At 49.0% G+C, this 25435-nt stretch overlaps 2 long non-coding RNA genes across 5 annotated transcripts in view; both read right to left on the reverse strand.

Moving 5' to 3' along the window:
* LOC139798097 (uncharacterized) overlaps positions 1-13385 on the reverse strand; it is a 43493-nt gene extending 30108 nt beyond the window's left edge. For 2 of the 4 annotated variants that reach the window (XR_011726718.1, XR_011726719.1), the window contains exons 1-3: positions 13201-13361; positions 12989-13103; positions 3124-3185 (exon numbers count right to left, since the gene is read on the reverse strand). This is a non-coding gene — a long non-coding RNA (uncharacterized lncRNA). Of the gene's footprint in view, positions 1-817; positions 871-2989; positions 3045-3123; positions 3186-12730; positions 13104-13200 lie in introns of those variants that run through there. The other 2 variants (XR_011726720.1, XR_011726721.1) reach the window with 2 other exon arrangements.
* Positions 13386-13621: 236 nt separating this feature from the next.
* On the reverse strand, positions 13622-14818 carry LOC139798031 (uncharacterized). Its single transcript, XR_011726670.1, has 3 exons — positions 14732-14818; positions 13782-13965; positions 13622-13686 (listed from the first exon to the last, which is right to left on the reverse strand). It is a non-coding gene; the product is annotated as an uncharacterized lncRNA (long non-coding RNA).
* Between the last annotated feature and the right edge of the window lie 10617 nt (positions 14819-25435).

Consider the following 25435-nt stretch of genomic DNA (forward strand, 5'->3'; position numbering starts at 1 on the left):
AGGTAGTGCCTCAGCCTCTCACCCATCTGCCTGCCGTCCTCGTGGGGTGCCAAAAGCAGGTTTGGAGGACACCTGGAAAACACAAAAAACAGGGGATGCCAATGCCTTCAACGAAAATAAAACACCTGAGAAATAACTGCTCCTCCAGCACACCAGCCTTTGCTCACCTTGCCAGAGCCACCTCCGGAACAGATATTCTGCTTCCTTGGCTGCTCTCACCTTCAAAAGGACAAACAAACCATAATGGGGTCAGGTAGCCAGGAGAGGGACCTTCACTCCAACACCAACTAACCTTTGGATGGTGCTCTTCTCTCCTCCTGCTCTGTCATGTACATCCTTGTCACATGGGATCTGAAAAACAGTGATACACAAGTCACTGGAATACTGCCCAACAGCTGAACTATTCAGTTATGGCTCTTCCAGCAAACCCTAACCCTACAACTCCGGGAAGGGCAGCTCCAAGCCAAACACTCAGACCAGTTCGAGACACAGCCCTCCAAATTAAGAGACTTGATCTCAAGAGAACACCAAGCAAAAAGAATATCTCTGGGATCCAAGACTGTTGGGCAAGAAGACCTACGGCAATGCAACTGCAAAACGAGAGGCTGAATCAAAGGATGCCGAAGAACCCGGGCTTCAAGACCTGATGACACGAGGATGCGGGGAACAAAGTCCCACTCTAGGAAAATCCACGACCAGAGATGATACTGATGCCACTGGAGATGATGTTTCAGAAGATGACCAACAGGAAACTTCCCAGATGAAAGACTTATCTACGCTTCAAAGTTGTCATGCAAGAAGAAGATGCTGCTGACTAGTACTGATGAGTAAAGGCCTGCCAGGGATGATGCCCAAGATGCAGGACTTGCTCTGAGAGGACATCAAGGCCTGAGAAAGCTTTAAGACAAAGACATACAACACAAACTACACACCACCACACACCAAGGCTGGAGCTGCCCTGCCCACACTGGCATCACATCAGAAATTAACCCACTTCCTTCACCTGACCAAAGGAGCCTGCTCCCAGACTGCCCTCTCCCCTACACTAACTTCAAAACCCCTTCCACAACTCCCACCAGCCTTGACCCCTCTACACCACTGGTCCCTCAACTTATCTTTCAGAGGACTGGCTCTCCAAAATCGTGGTTAGCCAGGAAAATAGACAGGAGCAGCCCAGAATAATCCTCGACTTCCAAGGTTCCCCTTTGCCACCTGCATTTAAAATAAATAAATAAATAAAGGAATAAATGAAAAAAAAAAAATCAGCCAGCTCTGTTCTCTTCCAAATAACCCAGCTTCACAGAAGAGTCATACGGGGTCCACTCACCCACGCTTTCCAGAGTGGGACACCGCAGGCATCATCATTCTGGGCACCTAAAAAGCACAAAAAACTATTAACTATTGCTGTGCTTGAGAGAACACACTAGGTCCAGGAGCCCTGCACTACCACCTCACCTCCAGTGCTCACTCAGTTCCTGGCACTTGCTAGCATCAGGCCGGGGAGGGACAGGCTCCCATCAACCACCCAAAGGGCACCGCTTCTGGACAGCTCGCTCCCCTACAGTAACTTTAAAATGCGAGCCGGCGATTCCTAACCTTGACCCCTCCACGCAGACCCTCCCCAACCATCCTCCCTTTCTCTTACCTTTCAAACAGCTGGGGCTCTGAAGCACTGGACAGAAAAGTAACCCACATTGGCTGACAGGAATCTTCCCAAAACCACCAAGTTCCTCCTCATCATCTGCAACAACAAACGGCAGTGCCACCAGAAATAGGACGTCAGCTAAATACCAACCCCTTCCACAAGCTCCTCATAACCCCCGACTCGCCCTGCTCACCTTCTCCTTCCACTCGTTATGGCCACCATCGCTTCTGGCACCTGAAATACCAGGAGACACAAAATTCCCGTTCTGCTTGTCAGACCGAACCTCCTCGTTACCATCCCATCTCACCTCCAGCGCTCGTCCCCCTCCAAAGGTGGCACGCGCAGCTCCTGCAAAAACAAAGGGAAACCCTTAACCGAGTTGAAGTAAAATCTCTGGATGAGCCAGCCCGCAACCATCTCACCTTCTCTGACCGCTCCTCAACGCGTGGTTTTGCGTGGCACCTGCAAAAGTCAAAGCAAAAGCACGTGCCGAGATACTGCCTAAAACAACAGGCAGTCCACGCCAGCCTTTGCTCAGAAAACTTCCAAATCCCTTCTGCAACGACTCCCAACCTCAGCACTTCAGTTCAGTCCCTCAACTTACCTTCCTGAGGGAGGGTGGTTTTGGATCTATGTCCAGCAAAACACCACGCTGTCTGAGGGGCATGTTCGTCTTCATCACCTGCAAACAGAAAAAAAGGAAAATCAGAAGCAGTGTCACCAATAAGGTGCACTTCAGCCATCAACAACCACTTATACTACACCCACCGCCTCAAAAGAGCCCCACCCAGTTCCACTCACCTCCGTGATCCAGACTTGAATGCTGTGTCCACCACTGCTTTGGACACCTAGAAGACCAAGAGAAAGAGTTACTGTTCTGCTGATCAGTAGCCACCAGCTCCATGAACCCACTCTCTACCACCCCAGCTCACCTTCAGTGCTCGTCCGGTTCCAAAGGTGGCACGCACAGCACCTGAAACGTAAGGGAAACCTTTAACAGAGTTGACGTTAATACATGGCTGACCCAGCCCACAGCCATCTCGCCTTCTCCAACTGTTCCTCAAGACATGGCTTTGTCACTCCGGCACTGTGTGTGACACCTGCAAAAGACAAAGCAAAAGGCACACGCCGAGATATTGTCCCCAACAACAGGCAGCCCACTGTGACGTCTGTCTCCTGCTTCCTTACCTCGGCCTCTCACTTATCTGCCGGCCATCTCTTTGGGGTGCCAAAACAGGGTTAGGAGTGCACCTGAAAAAAACCACAAACAACAAGGGATGTTCATGACCAGCCAATAATACAACACCTGAGAATAACTGCTCCTCCAGCCCACCAGCCTTTGCTCACCTTGCCACAGCCACCTCCGGTGCCCGTATCCGGCTTCGCTCGCCGCTTCCGCCTTCAAAATGACAACAAAACATAATGCGGTCGAGCACCCAAAGGAGGCACCTTCCCGCCAACTCCACACCCTGACCAACCTTCTGATGGCAGCCTCCTCTCCTCCTCCATCTGTTTCTTGATGGTCATTGACATGTGGGATCTGAAAAACAGGATTACGTAAATCACTGGGAAGCTACTCAGCACCGAGTCGGTTAGGTTGTGTCGCTTTCCATGGCCCCTGAACCTACCCAGCGGGCAGGGCAGCTCCAAGCCAAACACTCACAGGCACAGACTGACCAAAGACACAGCCACGTGAGTCACAAGACTCGAGCTCAAGATAAAACTTGCAGCAAGAAGAGGGACTCTGGAATCCAAGACTTGTGGGCAATAAGACCTACAGTGATGCGTCTGCAAAGCGAGAGAACGAAGCGACGGATGCCCGAGGAGCCGCCTTCAAGACCTGAGGACGCAAGGATGCGGGGAATGAGTCCCTCTCAGGGAAACTGGATGGACAGAGATCAGATGACAACGCAATTGAGAATGACATTGCAGAAGACAACCATCAAGAAACTTCCAAGTCAAGAGACCGATCTGCAACTTTGACTTGTCATACAGATGATGCTGCTGATCAGCACCATGATGATCGGGAAAGGCTTCGCAGGGATGATGCCCAAGATGCGAGACTTGCTCTGTGAGGACACAGAGAAGACCATCAAGACCGGAGGAAGCTCTAAGACAAAGACAGACAACACAAAATACACAACCCCACACACCAAGGCTGGAGCTGCCCTGCCCTGCCCTGGAAACTAACATGCTCTATTCACCCACTCAAAGGGGGCTAATTGTAGACAGCCCTCTCCCAGATGCCATCTTCAAAATCCCTCCTGCAACTCCAAGCCTCAGCCCCTCTGCAACCAAGTTCCTGTACTTAGCTTTCAGAGGGCTGTGGGTCTAAATTTATGTCCAGCAACGAAACCACGTTGTCTGACTAGCACGTTCCTGCAGTTTTAAGGTTCCTCTTCAACAACTGCATTAAAAAAAAAAAAAAAAACAAAAAAAAAAAAACCACAAATAGAAAAAAAAACTTGTATGCAAGCATATTCTTGCTATAAAGAGCTCTAACTTTTGGTGGTTTTAAAGTTCTTACCTTAAAGAGTCTTCTCAAACAGCCCAGACAGCTCAACAGCTGCAGTCAGCTCCAGGAGTAGGAGAGCTCTGACTGAAGCCCCTAGCCAAAGGCTGCGGCTTATATACCACAGGCACCGCCCACAGCTTTTCCCACAATCCCCTGAGAAAGGGGAGGTGGCAATTACCATGAGGTATAAAAGCAGCCAGAGGAAAAGCAGTCAGTTTTCTCCTCTTTCTTCAGTTTACAGGACAAGCAGAGAAACTCCGTGATACTGGCTGAGGAATTTGGGTTTTTTTTCTCTCTCCTTGTTACTTCAGCGACGTGACCAGGTAAGAATTCAACCCAAAGGGAACCTTAACAGAGTAAAGGTCATTGGAGGCTTGTATCAGACAGAAAAGAAGAAAGAACAAGGGCGGGGGGTCACAGATACGGACTCACAAAGTCTCCTGAAAGACTCAGGGGGGGTGAGAGCTCTGCAACAAAGCTAAAAGTGGAAGGCAGTGTTCTGTTAGAGGGGTCATTTTTGGATCAAAGACACTGAAGAAAGCTGAGGGGCACAAGCAGCAGTCTAGAGGGGATTTTAATAGAGTACAGGCATCCCTGGGATGTTGGGAACCGAATGACAGACGGCGTCAGAAGAGCTTCTCGTGGAGCGAAAAAGGCGTAAAATGCGCAACGGAGCCGGATGGTGGCTGTGGGACGCCGACAGGGGGGCGTGAGGTTGGCCTCCGGAGGTGTGGTGGTGAGAGAAGGGTGCCGTGAGAGAGGTAAAAGGCGGCTCTGGGACACGAGGAAAAACCGTATGTGTCCAGTTGATGTACGGATGACCTCGGGGGCTGAGGGACTGAACAGATGTCTAAGATCACAACAAATGAAGGAAGGGTTCTGGGGTGCAAAGAGAGCCTGAAGAAGGATTCTGTCTCAGTAAGAGAGCTAAAAAGAGCACCACAGAGATCGAAGGGTGTGGGGCGGCGTGAGGATGGTCTCGTAAGGAGCGGTGCCCTGAATGAGAGGGCTCTGATGGGCAATAATGTTGAAGAAGAGTCCGGGAAGACCCTCTGGCAGAGTCTTGAGGGGGAGACCGGACCCCCGTCCCTTTCTGAACGCTTCCTCGGAGAGGACCCTAGGTGTGGCTGGATGTGGTCTTTGCCCCTGGCAGTAAAGCGGAGTTCATAGTCTCCCTCTGCCCCAGAGTTGGTGTATTTTGTCTCTGCCTTTTAATACCTCGCTACCTGTCTGCATGATGTGCACCCGTCCCGTTGTATAGAGGGTTTCTTTAAAATGCATCTTACCCCAGGGTGATTGGTCTCTTGGCTCTTCTGCACGTGCCTTTGATTTCACTGGTTGTTTCATCTGAACCTGAAGTTCTGACGGTTTGCTGCCATCCCCAAATAAATTGATCCGTTTGCTTCCTGGTCTCCATATGGAACTCTAATTCCTGAAATTCAGCTTTCATTTTGCCGTCTCCGTGTCCTGTGGACTTATCTGGCTCTCGAGGGGGGAGGGGCTTGCTGCACTGCTTTTCTATTAGTCTGTCCTTGGTGTTTCACGTGGCATCGGTTTCACTAGATTTCAAGGACAGTTGAGAGTGTCCTGAGGTCTATATAGATCTGCTACTTAATATGATACTTTGCCAGATGGGTGGGGTCAGCGCAAAAGACACAGGCACCCAAATAAAGAAGTTAGTTTATATTTACTGACGTATTAAATTATAAGAGAACAAGTGCAGAAACAAACAACAAAACTGAAGTGCGATAGCAAAGTCAAAGCAAAACACACCAACTCATCTAATTGTTACTATACAGACGCAGCGATAAAGAATAAGAAAGACGTGTCGCCGATTGCCGTAATGGTTCGACTTTGCCTGGATCTGCGGTTGCTGGGGAGCCCTGGTTGTTACGAGGACACGGAGAACCCTTCCCAGCAGTTGGGAAATCCTACACGGTGCATCCTCTTGTAGGTGAGGACGGCAGAAAGGGTCCAGTTTTTCGAGTATCCCGTTGCCGCTAGTCCGAAGGACTTGCGCTTTTCTTAACGTGAAAACGTCCGGTCTTACGCCCCCTAATGACCGAAACCGGGGCCTGGCTGGGGCTCAAGTCGCAGATCGTAGGGCTGCCTAAACTATCTCCCCTAGACATGTTACTGGTGGTTGCCTAAAATATCTGCCCAGACAATTCAGTATATTGGCTGCTTTTGCACTCTCTCATGGTTTGAAAAAAATTTCTCAGAATGGGGAGGGTAAGCTACTGCTTTCACAAACCTTTTTCCTCCTACATACTTAGCTGATCTCCCAGTAAACCAAATGTGCTCCGTCTCAGGATGAGTTAATAGATCCAAATTTTTTTCAAACCTCATTAAAGATTCATTTTTGAGTGCAAAATCAGGGTTTACTTCTTGATTACTCATGGGGGGCAGTGGCTAGCTGCTAGTGGAAGGCAGCCACACCATAGCCTCCCGCTTTGGCTCTATCTTGAATATATTTGACCCATTGCATGATAGGAATTATGGCAGACAGAGCCACTTAATATCCTACTGTGAGTTGTTCTAGTTCTAGCGCAGCCCAAAAACGTGCTAATGTAGTAGATGTTTGTGAATTCATGTTAAATAATTATGAAGTGTTTGCTAACCCAACTTTGAGAGTACTAATAATATATCTGTCTTCAACATTGTGAAATATGCAAACATAGGAATTCGTTAAAATGAAATATAACTGTTCTTTGTGTAACTACAAAACATAAGGGAACAAGAAACAAGACATCCACAGTTTCTGTACCCTGAAAACACTACAACATACATCCTGTTGTGCTAATCTAAGCTGATTTTGCTGCTCACCACATAGCATTGAATTTAAGGTGGTTTTACTGCTGACTGCAGATTGTTGCACAGGAAAGAGCGAAGGAGCGCATGTGCGGAATCGAAGGGTAACGAGAGGGGAAACTGAGGCAGACACTGACTTCATCCAACGACCACCAGATGGGGGTCAAAAAGACCCTCAGAGATAAAGTGGGCACGTGCCTTTGAAGGCCACCTCTTCCAAGAACTAATAAACATAATCCAGCCTGTTCTAGAACAGTCATGAATATGTATTAGAATAGTTATGAATATTAAGGTATGAAATGTAAGACAAAAGATTAAACTTTAAGGCATGTGTGCGAGTGGAGCGGAGACTCCCCACACACCCAGCGCTATTTTGCTTGTTGCGATTTTATTTATTAAATTAAACTATTCACAGAATATTGAGTCCCAGTCATTTATAACACTGATAACTCTCAAAGTGGAGTTGTTTTCTGCTTCTGGTAATTTTCTCCCCCGGGCTCCAAGTTCTGTGTAACCCGTTTACAGATTCGTTTGAGATCTCTTCTTATTTGTGAGGATCATAAATCCAAAACCTGTTGTTAAGCCTCTTCTGTTAATTCCAAATCAGCCTGCTGTTCACTTCTGCAAACTCACACTTTTGCCTTGTTACCTCACATAACAGGGTTACGATTGGTCCTACGTGTCAGATGCGCTGTCTCCAAAAACGGAACAATCCGATGACTGCTAAAAATTGAACACCGCAATACACGCTGCCACGCACTGAATACAAGAAGATACAAAACCATTGACGGGCAGTCGGGCATCTTTTGAGCGAAAAACTACAAATGAGTCTCCGGAAGTCGGCCATTTTGTTACCGGAAGTCGGCCATCTTTTCAGCGGAAAACTACAAATGAGTCTCCGGAAGTCGGCCATCTTTTTACCGAAAAACTACAAATGAGTCTCCGGAAGTCGGCCATCTTGTCACCGGAAGTCGGCCATCTTTTAAGCGAAAAACTACAAATGAGTCTCCGGAAGTCGCCCACCTTGGTACCGGAAGTCGGCCATCTTTTTAGCGAAAAACTACAAATGAGTCTCCGGAAGTCGGCCATTTTGCTACCGGAAGTCGGCCATGTTTTTACCGGAAAACTACAAATGAGTCTCCGGAAGTCGGCCATCTTGTTACCGGAAAACTACAAATGAGTCTCCGGAAGTCGGCCGTTTTCTTACCGGAAGTCGGCCATCTTTTTAGCGGAAAACTACAAATGAGTCTCCGGAAGCCGGCCATTTTGTTACCGGAAGTCGGCCATCTTTTTAACGAAAAACTACAAATGAGTCTCCGGAAATCGGACAAACTGAAAATTAAAAATTTAAGAGCCCCCAATGTCCCCTGAGCGTAGAAGCACACCATCTGGGAGATCCTCTGATCTTCGCCAAAACCTGTCAATTTTCTCTCTTACTTCATAGATTCATTTAATCACTCGTGTTGGAAGGGGCCCTCAAAGACCATCTGGTCCAATCCCTCTACCTAATACTATGGATTCGATGTCTTAACACTTTCTGCAACGGGAGGAATCTACCGCTTCTCCTGGGAGACCATTCCAATCTTTTACTGTCCACATGGTGAAAAATGAACTTACGTCCAATCAGAATTTCTCCATTACCTCTTATCCATTAAGCCCCACCTTACCTTGTTGCTGGAGGACCAAAAGAGAGAACTGTTGCAAGACGAACCTCTCTTAGGGCACGGCGCTCTGAGGTCCAAACAGGCGTTTCAGCAGAAACTCACGAATAGTGCTCTGAGTTTATTGCCCTCAGGGTTGCCGAGCCTGGCTCGGAGCTACTGCTCTGGAATCAGCTAACCTATCTCCTGGCTTGCTCAGGAATGAGCTGAGTGAGATTGTGCTCCAGGCCTCACCTTTTATTGGCCCCCTAATCCTGCTCGTGCGCAGTTGGGGCCTGCCCTAATCAGGCACAGGTGGGTTTAACACAAGCTCATGCCCACTACCTGGCAATTAGTGGCACCTGGTTGCCTCATTTCACTACAGAGAACAGTGAGCAGCTGACTGTCTGGCTCCTTCTGGTTACACGAGGACAAAAAAAGAACATAGAGTGCAGCTGAGTAATGGGGAACATCTGGTTTCTAAAGGTCCAAAATAGAGAGTTTGTTTGGCTGCTTCACATGCTGTTTCCAGTTGCTGGAGGACTGGTGTCTGTCAGCAAGCCAGCAAGCATTTAAATACCCATTTACACATCTAATATCTGCTTTGACCTATACATCAGCTTTGATACACTCACACAGAATCCCTGGAGCAAAATATCCTCTGTCCCTCCTGGTCCCACACTCCCCCCTCACCTCTACCATACACCCTGACAGCCCTCACAGCCCTTTACCCCTCCCCACTGTAACTCCAGTGCTTAAAACACATCTATGAGGACTATTAGGCAGGATTTGTCATTACATTCGTAACATCAAAGCAACGCTCTTGCTGGGGGCAGAAAAAGCTTCCATCCTTCCCTACTCCATTGCTGGCGTAGAGAACCCTGTATGGCTGCCTCTACTTGTATCACAAGAGACACCTACACACACACTGCAACAGTAGCGGCCTCGCATCCTGCTTAGACAGCAAAGCTGAAAGTAAAAAATGACTCCTGAAAGTAAAAAAATAAATTCACCATCTGCTCATGAGGTGTCCACATGTTTATACATATCCTATTTAAATACTTCTATAGGCAAGTATTTCACTTCCTTTCTGCATTCATGTAACTTGTACAACTGTTCACTGATACCATTACATTTTCTATCTCAAACACAGGGATAATTTGACCAGGTATTTTTTGTGTGTTACACAACCGGGATAGCTGCCCAAAGGAGATGCTACCAAACCCCCAGGGAAATATCCCATTTAGAGGGAGACAGAAACATAGTACTTCAGAGCACTCCATCAAAACACCAGCAAAAGATACCTGCAGCATCCAGCTGTCTCTCTGTTCAAAGATTTAGAATAGATAATTAGCTAAACTAGGTAATACGAGATCTAAAGCATGTTAGCAAGGGCTGTTAGCATCTAAACAATGCAGTTTGTACTTTACACAACTGTTTTTGTTACATTTATGATACAAAAAAAGTCTGTGATAACTCTTTGGCTTTAATTTTTGAAGGATGATGGAGAGAAGGGAGGGTAAAACTGCAGGAGTCAAACAAATCCCCACTGCTGCAGTATATAAACTTACCAAAAAGGACTCTCTGATTTGTTAATACATCTGGATGTACCAAAACGTGCAGAGGAATGCATTTTCATCATCTCAACTGCTGCAATTGTGACCCACAAAGCCAGAAACACCATCAACTTGAGAAAGATGTGCTGTGCTTCCATCTTGAGAATGACTTTTTCTTTTTTTGAAGGAGGAGGAAAGAGTCTTGTTGCCGGTGACTTCCGCAGACTCTTTTGGGATCTGCTCTGATGGGGAGTTTCCAAAATGCAACATCTTTGAATGAGAGGCATTTCTGTTTTGGACTCTCTCTTCCCATCTTCTATCAATATTCATGCTGAAGGGCAGTTGTTCCTGGTCTCCCAGCTTAGCTTGCAGCAGGCCAGGGATCAGATTCCTTCCTCAAGAAAAGGCACATCAGGTAACTGGTATATTTCTGCAGTCACCAGGCAAAAAAAAAAAAAAAAAAAAAGCAGAGTGCCAGCAGGAAGCATCTGAAAGAATCCTATGGGTTGGCAAACCTCTTCTGCTTCAACCTCCTTCACCATCCCTTGAAGTACTCATCATCCCTAAAGACACCCCCCAAGTCATATAGAAATAGCACTTAGGGATATGGCTTAAGTTCTTGTCAGTGTTGGGTTAATGGTTGGACTCTAATGATCTTGAAGGTCTTTTCTAATAGAGGTAATTCTGTGATTAGCACCATGGGCTTTCCCTCACCTGCTCTGTACCCATTCAGTGTCAGATACTGCATCTGTCATTGTTTGTAGAACCCAAGCTACATCAAGAGACAAAATGACAGTTATACTTGAAGGGAGTCACCAGCTCCATGTTCATCCTCACTACTACCCCAGCTCACCTCAAATGCTCATCCAGTCCCAAAAGTGGCCTAAAGTTCACGCAAAAAAGTAACTGCTTCACAGAGTAGCCACATTATTCTCTGCTCTTTGACAATGACCTTACCTCGGACTACTTGCTATAGTCAGCAGCTTTGTCCCAGTGAGCCTGCTTACGATATTTGCAAAAAACAAAACGAATGTACCAAGATGCTGCCTCAAACAGCACCCTGCCTGCAACAATCCCCATCTCTTACTCCTTTACCTTGGCAATTTGCATATCCAGCCTCTGCAATTTTCTTATTGTCACACGGTGACTACAATAGAACCTATAAACATCAACTGATGCTTCTAACTTCAACAACACACCCGAAAAATAACTGCTCTTTGGTCCCACTAGTCATCACTCACCTCACCCCAGTCACCTTCAGTGACTATCCCACTTCGCTTACTGCTTCTACCTTCAAAATGACTTAAACACACACTGTAATCAGATAGCTACCAGAAGCACAATCCCTCCAGCACTACACACTGACTGACCTGACTGCACTCTGCTCCCTCGTTTCTTCTTACAAGCGCATATTTGTCCTTTGCATCTGAAAGAAAGCGTTACACAAGTCACTGAAATGCTGAACAATGGACAGACAATTCCAGACATCTCAATCCTAGTTAGGAAACCCATCTAGTGTACTACTACCCTCATGCCATTAATAAACACAGCCCCAAAACTTTAAACCCATACACATACAACTGTTAACTACTGAGAGGGTCAATCTCCTGCACTCTCATGAAGGTCCCATCACCTTCATCACCATCAAAGCAACTGCTCACCCAGCCTGACTATGGCTGCTCCACCTAAGATCACTGTAAAATTGTGGCCTAAAAACTCAAGGCAAACATCACCAGAGACCCTTATGGCTCTTCAATATCCCCAACTCTACAATCTGGGCAGAGCAGCCCCAGGCCAAACACACAAACACAGACCAACCCAAGACACACCACTGCAAACTACAAGATTAAACATTAATAGAAAACTCCCAAAAAGAATTACTCTGGGCTCCAAGAAGTTGGCCAAGAAGATCTACAGGGATGCAAGGGTGAGGCAAGGAGGCCCCATGGTGACATCGAGTGTCATAGAACACTTCCTCTTACAATAATTACTCTTCAAAATAACATATCAGATGTACAAGACTAGCATCAAGACCTAAGGATGCAGAGACAAGGTTGCAAATGTGGAAAATTTATGACCAGAGATGCTCATTCGTTCATAAAGAAGATTTCAAAAGATGCCTATCAAGAAATTTGCAAGATGCGAGAAAAGAAGGATCCAGATGGCACTATGATGATGATGACTAAATGTGTTCAACACCATGGGGATGATGTTCAATATTACTTGTCCTGTAGGGGATTCTGGAATTCAAGACTTGTGGGCAATAAGACCTACAGAGATGCGTCTGCAAAGCGAGGGAATGAAGCGACGGGTGCCCGAGAAGCCCCCTTCAAGACCTGAGGACGCAAGGATGCGGGGAACGAGTCCCTCTCGGGGAAACTGGATGGGCAGAGATCAGATGACAATGCAATTGAGAATGACATTGCAGAAGACAGCCATCAAGAAACTTCCAAGTCAAGAGACCGATCTGCAATTTAGACTCGTCGTGCGGAATAACACGCTGCTGATTAGCGCCGTGCTGATCAGGAAAGGCTTTCCCGGGAGGATGCCCAAGATGCTGGACTTGCTCTGTGAGGACACAGAGGACCATCAAGGCCTGAGGAAGCTCTAAGACAACAAAGACTGACAACACAAAACACACAACCCCACACACCTAGGCTGGAGCTGCCCTGCCCATGCTGGAATCGTACTGAAAAGTAACCTGTTCCCTTCACCCACCCAAAGGGGGCTGCTTCCAGACAGTCCTCTCCCCTACACTAACTTCAAAACACCACCTGCAATTCCCAACCTCGACTCCTCTGCTCAGCCCCTCCCCACCCACCCCTGGGCCCTCAACTTATCTTCAAGAGCGACAGCAGCACAAAGCCATGGTCAGTAATGAAAACCACATTGTTTGAATGGGATGTGCTTCCAGTCGCACGGTTCCTCTTCATCCCCTATACGTAAAAAAGGAAAAAACACAACCCACAGGTCACCCACAGTGCTGGCACAAGTCCCACCTAAGCCAATGCACGCTACTTCTGCTGCACTCACCTCCTCGAGGGAGCCCCATGGTATACCACACACCTTCTCGTTCCAGAGTTGAACGCTATCACCACGATTGCTTGAGGCACCTGAAACACCAAGAGAAAGAGTTCCTGTTCTGCTGATCAGAAGTCACCAGCCCCATGAACCCCCTCACTACCAACTCAACTCAACTTCGATGCTCATCCGGTTCCAAAGGTGGCACGCACAGCGCCTGCAAAAACAAAAGGAAACGTTTAAGTGACTTGATGTAAAATACATGGCTGACCCACCCCACCACCATCTCACCCTCTCCAACAGCTCCTAAATGTGTGTCTTTGTCCTTCCGAGGATGGTTGTGGCACCTGCAAAAGCCAAAGCAAAAGGCACGTGCTGAGGTAGTGCCTCCAACAACAGGCAGCCCACTGTCATGTCCACCTCCTGCCCCCTTACCTCAGCCTCTCACCCATCCGCCTGCCACTCTTGTGGGGTGCCAAAAGTAGGTTTGGAGGACACCTGGAAAACACAAAAAACAGGGGATGCCAATGCCTTCAACGAAAATAAAACACCTGAGAAATAACTGCTCCTCCAGCACGCCAGCCTTTGCTCACCTTGCCAGAGCCACCTCCGGAACAGATATTCTGCTTCCTTGGCTGCTCTCACCTTCAAAAGGACAAACAAACCATAATGGGGTCAGGTAGCCAGGAGAGGGACCTTCACTCCAACACCAACTAACCTTTGGATGGTGCTCTTCTCTCCTCCTGCTCTGTCATGTACATCCTTGTCACATGGGATCTGAAAAATGGTGATACACAAGGCACTAGAACACTGCCCAACAGTGCTGGACTAGTCCTTTAGGGCTCTTCCAAAAAACCCCAAACCTGTAACTCTGGGAAAAGCAGCTCCAAGCCAAACACTCAGACCACTACAAAACACACCCCTGAAAATCATGAGACTTGATCTCAAGAGAACACCAAGCAAAAAGAATATCTCTGGGATCCAAGACTGTTGGGCAAGATGACCTACTGCGATGCAGCTGTGAAGCGAGGGGCTGAAGCAACAGATGCCCACCAAGCCGGGCTTCAAGACCTAAGGATGTAGAGAACAAGTGCTGCTCTGCAAAAATCCATGACCAGAGATGCTGATTAATATGGAAAAGTGTTTCAGAATACCACCATCAAGAAACTTCCCAGATGCAAGAATAATCCATGTGTTTAACTTGTCATGAAAGAAAAAGATGCTGCTGACTAGGACTGTGCTGATGAGAGAAGACCTTCCAGGGATGATGCCCAAGATGAGGGACTGGCTCTGCGAGGACAAAGAGGACATTGAGGGATGAGGAAGTTATAAAACACTCAAGACAGACAGCACAAAGTACACACCACCACACACAAAGACTGGAGCTGCCCTGCCCAGGCCAAACCAATGCTGTAAACTCATCTGCCCCCTTCACCTGACCAAAGCAAGCTGCTCCCAGACAACCCTCTCCCCGATTCTCACTTCAAAACCACTCCCTGCCGTTCCCAGCTTTGTCCCTTCTGCCCATCCCCAGTCCCTCCACTTATCTTTGGTGGTAGGGGTCCAAAGCCATGGTCATCACAGAAAGACAAAACCATCCACAGGGATGTTCCTGCAGCCACACATTTCCCGTTCATCATCTGCTGAAAAAGAAAAAAACAACCAAACAAAAAAAACACATCACCACACATAATAATTTTCACCAGAAATTCCAACATGAGCCAGCACCAACCTCTTAGAGAAGACCCAGCTTCTCAAGAGTCCTGTGAGGTCTCACCCACCTGCTCATCACAGAATTAGGCACTGCAGGACTCAATGAAGGGCACCTAAAATACACAAAACCACTGTTTGGCTTGAATGAAGTCACTACATACATGAACCTCCTAAATTACCACCCCAGCTTACCTACAACACTCAGCTCCAAAGGTGACAAAAAACAAACAAAACAAAATAAAACAAACGAAACACACAAAAAAACCAACAAAAACAACCAACCCCACACCAAAAAAACCCTGGCAAAACAAAGAGAAACACTTAACTGAATTGATATTAAACACCTGGCTGACCTGGCCCACAACCATCTCGCCTGCCCCAACTGCTCCTCTACACGTGGCTTTGTACCTCCAAGGCAGTGGGTGGCACCTGCAAAAGTCAAAGCAAAAGCCACATGCTGAGATATTGCCCCAGTCAACAGGCAGCCCACACCAGCCTTTGCTCAGAAAACTTCAACATCCCTTCTGCAACAACTCCCAACCTCAGCACTTCAGTTCAGTCCCTCAACTTATCTTCCTGAGGGATGGTGGTTTTGCATCTACTTCCAGCAAAACACCACGCTGTCTGACAGGCATGTTCCTCTTCATCACCTGCAACCAGAAAAAAAGGAAAATCAGAAACAGTGTCACCAATAAGGTGCACTTCAGCCATCAACCACCACTTATACTACACCCACCACCTCAAAAGGGCCCCACCCAGTTCCACTCACCTCCGTGATCCAGACTTGAATGCTGTGTCCACCACTGCTTTGGACACCTAGAAGACCAAGAGGAAGAGTTACTGTTCTGCTGATCAGTAGCCACCAGCTCCAAGAACCCACTCTCTACCACCCCAGCTCACCTTCAGTGCTGATCCGGTTCCAAAGGTGGCACGCACAGCACCTGAAACGTAAGGGAAACCTTTAACAGAGTTGACGTTAACACATGGCTGACCCAGCCCACAGCCATCTCGCCTTCTCCAACTGTTCCTCAAGACACGGCTTTGTCACTCCAGCACTGTGTGTGACACCTGCAAAAGTCAAAGCAAAGGGCACACGCTGAGATACTGCCCCCAAAAACACCCAGGCCACTGTGACGTCCATCTCCTGCTTCTTTACCTCGGCCTCTCACCCCTCTGCCTGCCATCTCTCTGGGGTGCCAAAACAAGGTTAGGAGCGCACCTGAAAAAAAACACAAACAACAAGGGATGTTCATGACCAGCCAATAATACAACACCTGAGAATAACTGCTCCTGCAGCCCACCGGCCTTTGCTCACCTTGCCACAGCCACCTCCGGTACCCGTATCTTGCTTCGCTCGCCGCCTCCCCCTTCAAAATGACAACAAAACATAATGCGGTGAAGCAGCCAAAGGAGGCACCTTCCCACCAACTCCACGCCCTAACCGACCTTTGGGTGGCGGCTTCCTCTCCTCCTCCATCTGTTTCTTGATGGTCATTGACACGTGGGATCTGAAAAACAGGATTATGCAAATCACTTGGAAGGTGCTCAGCACAGAGTCGGTCACTTAATGGCACTTCCCATGGCCCCTGATCCTACGCAGCAGGCAGGGCAGCTCCCAGCCAAACACTCACAGGCACAGACTGACCAAAGACACAGCCGTGTGAGTCACAAGACCTGAGCTCAAGATAAAACTCGCAGCAAGAAGAGGGACTCTGGAATCCAAGACTTGTGGGCAATAAGACCTACAGCGATGCGTCTGCAAAGCGAGGGAATGAAGCGACGGATGCCCGAAAAGCCCCCTTCAAGACCTGAGGACGCAAGGATGCGGGGAATGAGTCCCCCTCGGGGAAACTGGATGGACAGAGATCAGGTGACAATGCAATTGAGAATGACATTGCAGAAGACAATCATCAAGAAACTTCCAAGTCAAGAGACCGATCTGCAATTTAGACTCGTCGTGCAGAATAACACGCTGCTGATTAGCACCGTGCTGATCAGGAAAGGCTTTCCAGGGAGGATGCCCAAGATGCTGGACTTGCTCTGTGAGGACACAGAGGACCATCAAGGCCTGAGGAAGCTCTAAGACAGCAAAGACTGACAACACAAAACACACAACCCCACACACCGAAGCTGGAGCTGCCCTGCCCATGCTGGAATCGTACTGAAAAGTAACCTGTTCCCTTCACCCACCCAAAGGTTGCTGCTCCCAGACAATCCTCTCCCCTACACTAACTTCAAAACACTACCTGCAATTCCCAGCCTCGACTCCTCTGCTCAGCCCCTCCCCACCCCCCCCCCTGGGCCCTCAACTTATCTTTCAGAGAACTGGCACTCCAAAGCCATAGTTAGCCCAGAAAAAAAAAATAGGAGCGGCTCAGGATAATCCTCAACTTGCTAGGTTCCCCTTCACCACCTGCATTTAAAAAAAAAAAAAAAAAAAAAAAAAAAAACAATCACACCACAATACCAAAAAAATGAACCAAAAAACCCACCCACACACACATAACCACAACACCAAAACACCTACCAGAATATTCGGCAGTAAGTCCAACATCAGCCAGCCCCGTTCTCTTCCAAATGGCCCAGCTTCTCAGAAGAGCCCTCCGGGGTCCCACTCACCTACGCTTTCCAGGTTTGGGTTAGGGTTCGTCATTCAGGGCAACTAAAAGGCACAAAACTATTTTTCTGCTTGAGAGAAGACACTAGCTCCACAAGCCCTGCACTACCACCTCACCTCCAATGCTCATTCAGTTCCTGCAACTTGCTAGCATCATGCCAGGGAGGGACAGGCTCCCATCAACCACCCAAAGGGCACCGCTTCTGAACAGCTCGCTCCCCTACAGTACCTTTAAAACCCGAGCCAGCGATTCCTAACCTTGACCCCTCTACACAGACCCTCCCCAACCATCCTCCCTTTCTCTTACCTTTCAAACGGCTGGGGTTCTGAAGCATTGGACAGAAAAGTAACCCACATCGGCTGACTGGAATCTTCCCAAAACCACAAAGTTCCTCCTCACCATCTGCAATAACAAACAGCAATGCCAGCAGAAATAGGATATCAGCTAAATACCAACCTCTTCCACAAGCTCCTCATAACCCCCGACTTGCCCTGTTCTGCTTGTGAGATCGAGCCTCCTCGTTACCATCCCGTCTCACCTCCAGCGCTCTTCCCCCTCCAAAGGTGGCACACACAGCTCCTGCAAAAACAAAGGGAAACACTTACCCGCGTTGAAGTAAAATCTCTGGATGAGCCGGCCCGCAACCGTCTCACCTTCTCTGGCTGCTCCTCAACCCGTGGCTTTGCGTGGCACCTGCAAAAGTCAAAGGAAAAGCACATGCCGAGATAATGCCTAAAACAACAGGCAGCCCACTGTGATATCCACCTCCCGCTTGCTCCTTTACCTTGGCCCCTCGCCCGTCTGCCTGCCAGCCTTGTGGGGTGCCAAAATGAGGTTTGGAGGGCTCCCAAAAAGCACAAAAAGCAGGGGATGCGAATGCCTTCCACAGCAATACAACATCTGAGAAATAACTGCTCCTGCAGCCCACCAACCTTTGGTCTACGGAATGCTGCTCAACACATGGACAATTCCTCTGAGACTCTTCCAAGGGCCCTTGACCCTACAATGTGGGCAGGACAGCTCCAAGCCAAACTCTCAATACTGAGGCCAACCCAATACACAGCGCTGCAAACCACAAGACTCGACCTCAAGAGGAAACTCACAGTAAGATGAATGATTCCAGGATCCAAGACAGCTCGGCTGGAAGACATCCAGGGATGCAACAGTGACGCATGGAGGCTCCATTGTGGCCCCAAGAGTGTCGAACAACATCGCCTTTTAAAGAAGCTACTTTCTAAGCTTAGATGACAGGTAAATGAGAAGCCTGGATTCGAGACCTAAGGACACAGGGAACCGGTCCCAGTTTAAGAAAATCCACAATTAGAGATTCTGATGGAGTTAGGAAGAACATGTCAGAAGACAACCTTTGAGAAAGCTACGATACACAAGACTGTTCCATGTTGTGAATTTGTTATGCAAGACAAAGCATTACTGAATGTGCTGATAAGGTGTTTTAGACCCTAGGGATGGTGCCCAAGGTGCAAGACTTGCTCTGTGAGCACAACGAGGACACTAAGGCCGTAGAAAGCTCTAAGACAACAAAGAAACAGCAGAAACTACACACCAAAACACACAAAGGCTGGAGCTGCCCTGCCCATGTTTGCATCGTGTTGGAATCTAACCTGGTCCCTTCACCTGACCAAAGGGGGCTGCTCCTGGACAGCCTTCTCCCCTACACTAACTTCCAACCCCTTTCTTGCAATTCTCAACTTTCCCCCTCCCTGCCCAGCCCTGCCTCACACCTGGTTCCTCTTATCTTTAGGGGGGTTGGCACCTGAAGCCATGGTCAACAAGGAAAGCCACGTCAGGGGGCTAGGATGTTCCTGTAGCCACAGGGTTCCTCTTCATCATGTGCCACGAAAAAATTCCAACCAACAGAACCACCAGCAAGTCCCACATCAGTAAACACTGACCTCTTAGAGAATGCTGAACTCCTCCAAAGGGCCCCCGGGTGTTCCCTCTCATTCTAGAGTTGAACACTGCAGGCATTACCACTTGGGGAACCAAAAAATACCAAGACGGAGGAAACAACCACTGCACCAGCCAAAAGCCCCCAGCCCTCCTCCTCTTACCTTGAAGAGCTCCAAGCACACCACAACTGCCAAGCAGACTGAGCCCTTGAGTAGAGGTGCAGGCTTCTATACCCTCCCCAGAGTCCTTTGGGAAAGCCCCCTCATCAACCTGACTGGCCACACCTAGGCTACCCCAGCCCCAGCTGAAGCCCTTCAGAGAACATCATCCCCTGCTCCTGCCACAGCTGGGAGCTCAGTTCCCAGGGTCTGCCAACAACCCACAACCACAGCCCACCACCCCTACTCCCCCCAGGGCACTCTGAAGGCAGGAAAAGGTTCATTTAGGCTTCTCAAAAATCCCAGCAGAGTTGGGAGAAGGCTCAGAGCGAGAGCGAGCTAGAGTCACAATGACAAGAAGGAAGAAGGGGCCACCCAAAGTTTTCAGTGGTCACTCTTTGCATTTGTTGGCCATGGTGCCCTACCCACAGCACGACCAACAATTGGGTTATGGGTTTTGGTTTTATCACAAACCTTGAATTCAGAAGCCCTCGGCGGCCTGTCTCCACTGTTGATCGACGGGGCTCCTGTAGCAGAAGGAACTTTACTTGAGGGACGGCGCTTTGAAGTCAAGCAGGTATTGTTGTTGGGGGTGCACAAACAATGCTCCCATCTTGTCACCTTTGGACTTGGCTTGCCTTGTTCAATGCTTGTGCTTGGGACTCTGCTCTCCTCCCCCTCTGGCTGCTCCAGAGTGAGCCGAATATGCCCTCTGAAGCTCACCTTTTATTGGTTGCCCAATCCTGCTAATGCACAGCTGGGGTTTGGCCTTAATTGGGCACAGGTGGGCTTGGGACAAGCTAAGTCCTCCCACCTTGTAATTAGCCAGTCCTGATTGCCTCATTTCACTACATGCTCCCAGAACTCGGAACAGTCAGGACTGGCAAAATATAGAAAAACATAGAAAAAAAAAAATTATATATATATATTAATTCCCATAAAATTCTTATTAATTTTGGGAAGGGGGTTGGGTTTTTTTTGGGTTTCCGGGTTTTTTGAGGGGTGCTTTTGAGGTTTTTTTGGGTTTTTGGGGTAGGTTTTTTTTTTTCTATTTTATTTTTTTCTAATTTTTTCTATTTTTTTTTCTATTTTAATTTTTTCTATTTTAGTCTATATTATTTTTTCCACTTTTTTCTATTTTTTCTTTTTTTTCTGTTTTTTCTATATTTTTCTTTTATATCCTATTATTTTCTCTATATAATTTTTCTATATTTTCTATTTTTTTTCAATTTTTTTCTACATTTTCTATTTTTTCTCTTTTAATTTTTCTATTTTTTGTATTTTTCTATTTATCTAATTTTTGCAATTTTTTCTATTTTATTTTTTTCTATTTTTTCTATTTTTTCTATTTCTTGATATTTTTTCTATTTTATTTTTTCTATTTTTTCCATTAACTTTTTCTATTTTTTCTATTTTATTCCTTCTATTTTTTCTATTTTTTCGATTTTTTCTATTTTTTCTGATTTTTTTTCTATTCTATTTTTTCTACTTTTTTATTCTTTTTCTTTTTTTCTATTATTAATATTTTTCTATTTTAGAAAAAAACCAGGAAAAAGTAGAAAAAAATAGAAAAAAAGAAAAAATAGAAAAAATACAAAAGATAGAAAAAAAGAGAAAAAATAGAAAAAAAAAGAAAAATAGAAAAAATAGAAAAAATAGAAAAAATAGAAAAAATAGAAAAAATAGAAAAATTAGAAAACATACAAAAATAGAAAAAACACAAAAATAGAAAAAATACAAAAATAGAAAAAATACAAAAATAGAAAAAATACAAAAATAGAAAAAATAGCAAAATACAAAAATCGAAAAAATAGAAAAAACACAAAAATAGAAAAAATAGAAAATAGAAAAAATAGAAAAACGAAAAATTGAAAAAGAAGAAAAAGAGGAAAAAACAGAACAGAAAAAACCCAGAAAAAAACAAAAGAACAAAACAAAGACGGATTAAACCACAGACGGCAAAAACCACAGAGGGGAAAAGCACACAGATGGGATAAACCCACAGACGGCAAAACCCACAGACGTCAAAACCCACAGACGGCAAAACCCACAGACGGCAGAATCCACAGACGGCAGAACCCACAGACACCAAAACCCACAGACGGCAAAACCCACAGACGGCAAAACCCACAGACGGCAAAACCCACAGACGGCAGAACCCACAGACTGCAGGACCCACAGACGGCAGAACCCACAGAAGGCTGAACCCACAGACGGCAGGACCCACAGACGAAAGGACCCACAGACGGCAGCACCCACAGACGGCAGCACCCACAGACGGCAGCACCCACAGACGAAAGGACCCACAGACGGCAGGACCCACAGACGGCAGGACCCACAGACGGCAAACCACAGACGGCAGCATCCACAGACGGCAGAACCCACAGACGGCAGAACCCACAGACGGCAGAACCCACAGACGCCAAAACCCAAAGACGGCAGGAACCACAGACGGCAAAACCCACAGACGGCAGAACCCACAGACGAAAGGACCCACAGACGGCAGGACCCACAGACGGCAGGACCCACAGACGGCAAACCACAGACGGCAAACCACAGACGGCAGCATCCACAGACGGCAGAACCCACAGACGGCAGAACCCACAGACGCCAAAACCCAAAGACGGCAGGAACCACAGACGGCAAAACCCACAGATGGCAGAACCCACAGACGGAAAAACCCACAGACGGCAAAACCCACAGACGAAAGGACCCACAGACGGCAGCACCCACAGACGGCAGCACCCACAGACGGCAGCACCCACAGACGGCAGAACCCACAGACGGCAGGACCCACAGACGGCAGCACCCACAGACGGCAGCACCCACAGACGGCAGGACCCACAGACGGCAGGACCCACAGACGGCAAACCACAGACGGCAGCATCCACAGACGGCAGAACCCACAGACGGCAGAACCCACAGACGGCAGAACCCACAGACGCCAAAACCCAAAGACGGCAGGAACCACAGACGGCAAAACCCACAGATGGCAGAACCCACAGACGGCAGAACCCACAGACGGCAGAACCCACAGACGGCAAAACCCACAGACGGCAGAACCCACAGACGGCAAAACCCACAGACGGCAGGACCCACAGACGGCAAAACCCACACACGGCAGAACCCACAAACGCCAAAATCCACAGACGGCAGCACCCACAGACGGCAGCACCCACAGACGGCAGGACCCACAGACGATGAGACCCACAGACGGCAGGACCCACAGACGGCAGAACCCACAGACGACAGGACCCACAGACGACAGGACCCACAGACGAAAGGACCCACAGACGAAAGGACCCACAGACGACAGGACCCACAGACGACAGGACCCACAGACGGCAGAACCCACAGACGGCAGAACCCACAGACGAAAGGACCCACAGACGAAAGGACCCACAGACGAAAGGACCCACAGACGACAGGACCCACAGACGGCAGGACCCACAGACAGCAGCACCCACAGACGGCAGAACCCACAGACGGCAGAACCCACAGATGGCAAGACCCACAGACGACAGGACCCACAGACGAAAGGACCCACAGACGACAGGACCCACAGACGAAAAGACCCACAGACGGCAAGACCCACAGACGTCAGAACCCACAGAAGTCAGAACCCACAGACGGAAAAACCCACAGACGGCAAAACCCACAGACGAAAGGACCCACAGACGGCAGCACCCACAGACGGCAGCACCCACAGACGGCAGAACCCACAGACGAAAGGACCCACAGACGGCAGGACCCACAGACGGCAGAACCCACAGACGGCAGGACCCACAGACGGCAGGACCCACAGACGGCAAACCACAGACGGCAGCATCCACAGACGGCAGAACCCACAGACGGCAGAACCCACAGACGGCAGAACCCACAGACGGCAGAACCCACAGACGCCAAAACCCAAAGACGGCAGGAACCACAGACGGCAAAACCCACAGATGGCAGAACCCACAGACGGCAGAACCCACAGACGGCAGAACCCACAGACGGCAGAACCCACAGACAACAAAACCCACAGACGGCAGAACCCACAGACGGCAGAACCCACAGACGGCAGAACCCACAGACGGCAGGACCCACAGACGGCAGGATCCACAGAAGGCAGGACCCACAGACGGCAAACCACAGACGGCAGCACCCACAGACGGCAGCACCCACAGACGAAAGGACCCACAGACGGCAGGACCCACAGACGGCAGGACCCACAGACGGCAGGACCCACAGACGAAAGGACCCACAGATGGCAGCACCCACAGACGGCAGCACCCACAGACGAAAGGACCCACAGACGGCAGGACCCACAGACGGCAGGACCCACAGACGGCAAAACCCACACACGGCAGAACCCACAAACGCCAAAATCCACAGACGGCAGCACCCACAGACGGCAGCACCCACAGACGGCAGCACCCACAGACGACAGGACCCACAGACGATGAGACCCACAGACGGCAGGACCCACAGACGGCAGAACCCACAGACGAAAGGACCCACAGACGAAAGGACCCACAGACGAAAGGACCCACAGACGAAAGGACCCACAGACGACAGGACCCACAGACGACAGGACCCACAGACGGCAGCACCCACAGACGGCAGAAACCACAGACGGCAGAAACCACAGACGGCAGCACCCACAGACGGCAAAACCCACAGATGGCAAAACCCACAGACGGCAGGACCCACAGACGCCAAAACCCACAGACGGCAGCACCCACAGACGGCAGCACCCACAGACAGCAAAACCCACAGACGGCAGAACCCACAATCGCCAAAATCCACAGACGGCAGCACCCACAGACGGCAGCACCCACAGACGGCAGTACCCACAGACGACAGGACCCACAGACGGCAGGACCCACAGACGGCAGGACCCACAGACGGCAGGACCCACAGACAACAGGACCCACAGACGGCAGGACCCACAGACGGCAGCACCCACAGACGGCAGCACCCACAGACGAAAGGACCCACAGACGGCAGGACCCACAGACGGCAAAACCCACACACGGCAGAACCCACAAACGCCAAAATCCACAGACGGCAGCACCCACAGACGGCAGCACCCACAGACGGCAGCACCCACAGACGACAGGACCCACAGACGACAGGACCCACAGACGGCAGGACCCACAGACGGCAGAACCCACAGACGAAAGGACCCACAGACGAAAGGACCCACAGACGACAGGACCCACAGACGACAGGACCCACAGACGACAGGACCCACAGACGGCAGAACCCACAGACGGCAGAACCCACAGACGAAAGGACCCACAGACGAAAGGACCCACAGACGAAAGGACCCACAGACGAAAGGACCCACAGACGGCAGCACCCACAGACGGCAGAACCCACAGACGAAAGGACCCACAGACGGCAGGACCCACAGACGGCAGAACCCACAGACGGCAGGACCCACAGACGGCAGGACCCACAGACGGCAGGACCCACAGACGGCAAACCACAGACGGCAGCATCCACAGACGGCAGAACCCACAGACGGCAGAACCCACAGACGGCAGAACCCACAGACGGCAGAACCCACAGACGCCAAAACCCAAAGACGGCAGGAACCACAGACGGGAAATCCCACAGATGGAAGAACCCACAGACGGCAGAACCCACAGACGGCAGAACCCACAGATGGCAAAACCCACAGACGACAGGACCCACAGACGACAGAACCCACAGACGGCAGAACCCACAGACGGCAGAACCCACAGACGGCAGAACCCACAGACGGCAGGACCCACAGACGGCAGGACCCACAGACGGCAGCACCCACAGACGGCAGCACCCACAGACGACAGCACTCACAGACGGCAGGACCCACAG

This window comes from Heliangelus exortis, chromosome 7 (assembly GCF_036169615.1).
Source record: "Heliangelus exortis chromosome 7, bHelExo1.hap1, whole genome shotgun sequence".
NCBI lineage: Eukaryota > Metazoa > Chordata > Aves > Apodiformes > Trochilidae > Heliangelus > Heliangelus exortis.